The sequence below is a fragment of the Schistocerca americana genome, unplaced genomic scaffold (genome assembly GCF_021461395.2).
Source record: "Schistocerca americana isolate TAMUIC-IGC-003095 unplaced genomic scaffold, iqSchAmer2.1 HiC_scaffold_1639, whole genome shotgun sequence".
Lineage (NCBI taxonomy): Eukaryota > Metazoa > Arthropoda > Insecta > Orthoptera > Acrididae > Schistocerca > Schistocerca americana.
This window is the reverse complement of record NW_025725727.1, coordinates 17501-24455: the sequence shown is the minus strand read 5'-3', so window position 1 is coordinate 24455 and position 6955 is coordinate 17501. Positions and strand designations below refer to the sequence as shown.

The following is a 6955-nucleotide window of genomic DNA, read 5'->3' as shown; positions in this document are numbered from 1 at the left end:
AATTTGCTGCGTTCTTCATCGACCCACGAGCCGAGTGATCCACCGTCCTGGGTGATCTTTTCTTAGTTTACACTGTCTCTTTCAAGACAGTTGCATAGGCGGGACGTAGGCGTGTGGCGGGCCCCTGTTCAAGCGTTCTGTGTCCAACGGCCTCACGGCCGATGGGCGTCGTACGGCTCCACACCGGAGCGGACAGGCAGTCGGGCGAAAGTCATTCAAAACCGGCGCCAGGCGCCAGGTGCCGCAGGCCAGCCGCTCCAGCGCTTCAGCGCTCGTACCACACAACATTGGCGTTAGTTTTGAGAAGCACGCGTGGTTCCGCACGCGGCGCACGGCTACTGCGAGCCGTACAGGTAGCGTGTTGCGCGACACGACACGCACATCGAAAGACATGCAGTCTAGTCGGTAATGATCCTTCCGCAGGTTCACCTACGGAAACCTTGTTACGACTTTTACTTCCTCTAAATGATCAAGTTTGGTCATCTTTCGGTAGCATCGGCAACGACAGAGTCAATGCCGCGTACCAGTCCGAAGACCTCACTAAATCATTCAATCGGTAGTAGCGACGGGCGGTGTGTACAAAGGGCAGGGACGTAATCAACGCGAGCTTATGACTCGCGCTTACTGGGAATTCCTCGTTCATGGGGAACAATTGCAAGCCCCAATCCCTAGCACGAAGGAGGTTCAGCGGGTTACCCCGACCTTTCGGCCTAGGAAGACACGCTGATTCCTTCAGTGTAGCGCGCGTGCGGCCCAGAACATCTAAGGGCATCACAGACCTGTTATTGCTCAATCTCGTGCGGCTAGAAGCCGCCTGTCCCTCTAAGAAGAAAAGTAATCGCTGACAGCACGAAGGATGTCACGCGACTAGTTAGCAGGCTAGAGTCTCGTTCGTTATCGGAATTAACCAGACAAATCGCTCCACCAACTAAGAACGGCCATGCACCACCACCCACCGAATCAAGAAAGAGCTATCAATCTGTCAATCCTTCCGGTGTCCGGGCCTGGTGAGGTTTCCCGTGTTGAGTCAAATTAAGCCGCAGGCTCCACTCCTGGTGGTGCCCTTCCGTCAATTCCTTTAAGTTTCAGCTTTGCAACCATACTTCCCCCGGAACCCAAAAGCTTTGGTTTCCCGGAGGCTGCCCGCCGAGTCATCGGAGGAACTGCGGCGGATCGCTGGCTGGCATCGTTTATGGTTAGAACTAGGGCGGTATCTGATCGCCTTCGAACCTCTAACTTTCGTTCTTGATTAATGAAAACATACTTGGCAAATGCTTTCGCTTCTGTTCGTCTTGCGACGATCCAAGAATTTCACCTCTAACGTCGCAATACGAATGCCCCCGCCTGTCCCTATTAATCATTACCTCGGGTTCCGAAAACCAACAAAATAGAACCGAGGTCCTATTCCATTATTCCATGCACACAGTATTCAGGCGGGCTTGCCTGCTTTAAGCACTCTAATTTGTTCAAAGTAAACGTGCCGGCCCACCGAGACACTCACTCAAGAGCACCCTGGTAGGATTGCAACGGGGTCCGCCTCGGGACGCACGAGCACGCACGAGGCGCGTCGCACGCCTTCAGCTCGCCCCACCGGCAGGACGTCCCACGATACATGCCAGTTAAACACCGACGGGCGGTGAACCAACAGCGTGGGACACAAATCCAACTACGAGCTTTTTAACCGCAACAACTTTAATATACGCTATTGGAGCTGGAATTACCGCGGCTGCTGGCACCAGACTTGCCCTCCAATAGATACTCGTTAAAGGATTTAAAGTGTACTCATTCCGATTACGGGGCCTCGGATGAGTCCCGTATCGTTATTTTTCGTCACTACCTCCCCGTGCCGGGAGTGGGTAATTTGCGCGCCTGCTGCCTTCCTTGGATGTGGTAGCCGTTTCTCAGGCTCCCTCTCCGGAATCGAACCCTGATTCCCCGTTACCCGTTACAACCATGGTAGGCGCAGAACCTACCATCGACAGTTGATAAGGCAGACATTTGAAAGATGCGTCGCCGGTACGAGGACCGTGCGATCAGCCCAAAGTTATTCAGAGTCACCAAGGCAAACGGACCGGACGAGCCGACCGATTGGTTTTGATCTAATAAAAGCGTCCCTTCCATCTCTGGTCGGGACTCTGTTTGCATGTATTAGCTCTAGAATTACCACAGTTATCCAAGTAACGTGGGTACGATCTAAGGAACCATAACTGATTTAATGAGCCATTCGCGGTTTCACCTTAATGCGGCTTGTACTGAGACATGCATGGCTTAATCTTTGAGACAAGCATATGACTACTGGCAGGATCAACCAGGGAGCTGCGTCAACTAGAGCTGAGCAGCCGGCCGCCCGGGAGTGTGTCCCGGGGGCCCGCGCGAACACGCAAGCGTCCGCTCAATTATTCTGCAAACAGGAGGAGGCTGAGCTCCCCTGCACAATACACCTCGAAACCCTCTCAGGTCCCGGCGGCGCGCAGCGCCGTCCTAAGTACTTGGTCGGGTTCGAGAGAGGCGCAATCGCCCGGAGTTTGGCGAGTAGACGCTTTAGGTGCGACCACCCGTGCTCCCAACTGAGCTTGCCGCTGCCGACAGAGGCCCGGGAGCGTGCTGTCGTGGCATTGCCGGCGGGAGACAACACGCGCCACCTACGGTGGCCGGCAGCTCCAACGCCAGCGCCACAGAAGGACAAAAGCCCCACTTGGGTGCCGAAGCGAACTCTCCCAGCACAGCGCACGCGCCAACACGTCCGCACAGCTGCGATACAATCCACCTGCGAGAACCGCAGAGGCGACCGAGCAGCAGACGGCGTCGCGGCGCCGAGCGCCGGGCGGCGGCGCATCCTCAGCGCACACAGTCCTCAATCGGACCAGCACACTGCAGATGTCCACCGCGCTTCGCACCGGGCCCGCGAGGACCTACTTTGGCCGCACGGCGCCGCGTGCAGGGTGCGCCGGCGCGCAGCTGCGCCGCCTGCCGCCTCCGTCGGCCGGCGCGCCTGCCACTGGCCGCCCCCACCAGCCGGCTGTAGCGCGTGCGCCCACGCACCGCGCGGCCAGCACGCCGGAAGGCCCCCCCTCACCGGCCGGGGACGGTCCCACCCAGCCACCGCCGCGTATCGCTTCACACCCACATGCCATTCACGTTCGTGGGCATGGTGGGTATCGCTGAAACAACCGGTTGGTAGCTCAACCGATCGTCGCCATCACTGATTCACCTCTAGCGAGAACAACCGCACCACAACGGTTTACCAGTTCTTCATTTGCGTAACGTCACCAGCAAACGTAGACGTCCATCGCCATTTGCAAATTCAACGATTGTTGCATGCCTGTGTCAGGTGTCACGACACACTATGTCTGCCCACATACACGCAACAACATGTGCACGCTTCGCGAACACGTGGAAGGTGGCCCCCGTACGTATGCGATGTCCATTGCGCGAACGACTGTCAACCGGCCTCTGTCGCATGTCGCAGATGTGGAACGCAGTGCACCATGCTATCACGGTGTGTGAGAAGAGACGACTACGTCTGACAACACGCGCCACTACATCAACAGACGGCTCATGCTGATCGCCATCCACGGCATACCATACTGCAATCCAGCTCTTATAGGGAGACGACACGTAGCTGAGTGCACAATATTTGGACCGTATGGTTCGCCGTTGTTGGCGCAGTCGTGGTACGGTCACACATGTACCACGATGTATCATTCAGTACATGAGGACCAATGTGCGGTACAGTGTGTGATTTGGACGTACAACATCAGCGGACAGTTGCCACAAGCCGTACCACAACGTAGGCTGTGCTTCGCCATGCGAATGCCAATGAACAACTGCGAAGGGCATTGAGCATGTACGTCCTGCCGCCATCCGCATTACAGTGTATAGCTGCAAGGTGTTTAACATGAAGCGATACTCTGGGGACCGGGCAGTGCGAGTAGCAAACTATATTGCGGGGGTTGCAGTTAGGCAACACTACACTAATTTAACGCGTCGTATGACAATTACAGAGCAGGTTAAGGCCCAACGTGTGTTGGGTTAAGGCCCAACGTGTGTTGGGTTAAGGCCCAACGTGTGTTGGGTTAAGGCCCAACGTGTGTTGGGTTAAGGCCCAACGTGTGTTGGGTTAAGGCCCAACGTGTGTTGGGTTAAGGCCCAACGTGTGTTGGGTTAAGGCCCAACGTGTGTTGGGTTAAGGCCCAACGTGTGTTGGGTTAAGGCCCAACGTGTGTTGGGTTAAGGCCCAACGTGTGTTGGGTTAAGGCCCAACGTGTGTTGGGTTAAGGCCCAACGTGTGTTGGGTTAAGGCCCAACGTGTGTTGGGTTAAGGCCCAACGTGTGTTGGGTTAAGGCCCAACGTGTGTTGGGTTAAGGCCCAACGTGTGTTGGGTTAAGGCCCAACGTGTGTTGGGTTAAGGCCCAACGTGTGTTGGGTTAAGGCCCAACGTGTGTTGGGTTAAGGCCCAACGTGTGTTGGGTTAAGGCCCAACGTGTGTTGGGTTAAGGCCCAACGTGTGTTGGGTTAAGGCCCAACGTGTGTTGGGTTAAGGCGCAACATAGGTTAGGTTAAGGCGCAACATAGGTTAGGTTAAGGCGCAACATAGGTTAGGTTAAGGCGCAACATAGGTTAGGTTAAGGCGCAACATAGGTTAGGTTAAGGCGCAACATAGGTTAGGTTAAGGCGCAACATAGGTTAGGTTACGGCGCAACATAGGTTAGGTTAAGGCGCAACATAGGTTAGGTTAAGGCGCAACATAGGTTAGGTTACGGCGCAACATAGGTTAGGTTAAGGCGCAACATAGGTTAGGTTAAGGCGCAACATAGGTTAGGTTAAGGCGCAACATAGGTTAGGTTAAGGCGCAACATAGGTTAGGTTAAGGCGCAACATAGGTTAGGTTAAGGCGCAACATAGGTTAGGTTAAGGCGCAACATAGGTTAGGTTAAGGCGCAACATAGGTTAGGTTACGGCGCAACATAGGTTAGGTTAAGGCGCAACATAGGTTAGGTTAAGGCGCAACATAGGTTAGGTTAAGGCGCAACATAGGTTAGGTTATGGCGCAACATAGGTTAGGTTACGGCGCAACATAGGTTAGGTTACGGCGCAACATAGGTTAGGTTAAGGCGCAACATAGGTTAGGTTAAGGCGCAACATAGGTTAGGTTAAGGCGCAACATAGGTTAGGTTAAGGCGCAACATAGGTTAGGTTAAGGCGCAACATAGGTTAGGTTAAGGCGCAACATAGGTTAGGTTAAGGCGCAACATGGGTTAGGTTAAGGCGCAACATGGGTTAGGTTAAGGCGCAACATGGGTTAGGTTAAGGCGCAACATGGGTTAGGTTAAGGCGCAACATGGGTTAGGTTAAGGCGCAACATGGGTTAGGTTAAGGCGCAACATGGGTTAGGTTAAGGCGCAACATGGGTTAGGTTAAGGCGCAACATGGGTTAGGTTAAGGCGCAACATGGGTTAGGTTAAGGCGCAACATGGGTTAGGTTAAGGCGCAACATGGGTTAGGTTAAGGCGCAACATGGGTTAGGTTAAGGTACAATATGGGTTAGGTTAAGGTACAATATGGGTTAGGTTAAGGTACAATATGGGTTAGGTTAAGGTACAATATGGGTTAGGTTAAGGTACAATATGGGTTAGGTTAAGGTACAATACGGGTTAGGTTAAGGTACAATACGGGTTAGGTTAAGGTACAATACGGGTTAGGTTAAGGTACAATACGGGTTAGGTTAAGGTACAATACGGGTTAGGTTAAGGTACAATACGGGTTAGGTTAAGGTACAATACGGGTTAGGTTAAGGTACAATACGGGTTAGGTTAAGGTACAATACGGGTTAGGTTAAGGTACAATACGGGTTAGGTTAAGGCACTTGGGGGGGGGGGGGGCCCGGTTTGTTGATTGTGATTATCGTAAGTAAATGACTGCGGCATCATCTGATTTGCCACGTCAGGGTGCACCTTTGGCTCATAACAGGCGGCGCTCTGATTCCATGCTTGTGGCAGACCTGTGTCTTTCATTCCTGCCATTGTTTGTGTGGTGTGACAGGAGGCAGTATTGTGATGTTGGGTGCACCCCTGTCTGGGACATGTGTGGGTGTTGGTGGCTTAGCTGAGCAATGGTGGTTGTCGGAAGGGTGGGATATTCTGTTTTCCGAGTGGACCTCCCGGTCTGGTTATGATAGTGTGGATTGTCTAATGTGGCAGAGAGGATGCACTGGGTGTTGTTCCATGCTGGTGCTTACATATTGTCTGTGTGCCTGTTACAGGCAGAGAGTAGTGCGTGATAAGAGTGTCTGGCTGACGTGTGATTGTGAGCAGAGTCTTTCAGCATGTATACGGACAGGTCTATACATTATCTGTATTCTGATGGCTCTATCTATTACTAATCAGCGCCGTGTATACGTTTAATCCGGTTCCAGTCGAAACTATTGTATCTCTGTACATTAGTGACACGGCGAGCCCGCTATGTAGTTACTCGTCTCGGCAGCTTCCACCGGTGTATGGCAAATGATTATAAGGAATCAGTCTAGTCGTCAATACCGATAGTCTGACGTCACATGTCTGGGGTGGGGGACGCTGCGCCCTTCCGGTGGGTCATGGCCTAGGAAGACTCTTCCCACGCAGGGGGGCTTGGACTGTCATTGACTCTTCCGAGTAATATACTTGCCGTACGTTTTTGCGACTGCGAGTGCAACGCTCACCGGTACCGACATGGATGGAGCGCCTCCTAGCTGCCGCTGAGCATCTGCATTCGTACAGCGAGCAACGCGATCGCGTCTGTAGCTCGTACGTGGTACAGCTCGCAGCTCATGTATATGGACAGCGGGAATGTCGCATATTGGACATAACTCTTCATGAAACGCACGTTATAGGGGTGGATTGCACATTGCGAGTGCGAGCAAAGTCCGCCGTTCATCCGCTGGAGTTGCGAGTTGGGCGGTTGGGGTGGGGCACGAAC

At 53.4% G+C, this 6955-nt stretch overlaps 1 non-coding gene across 1 annotated transcript; it reads right to left on the bottom strand.

The window, feature by feature from the left end:
* Nucleotides 1-406: 406 nt before the first annotated feature.
* Nucleotides 407-2315, bottom strand: LOC124570416. The gene has a single exon (XR_006971680.1). It is a non-coding gene; the product is annotated as a small subunit ribosomal RNA (ribosomal RNA).
* Nucleotides 2316-6955: the final 4640 nt, after the last annotated feature.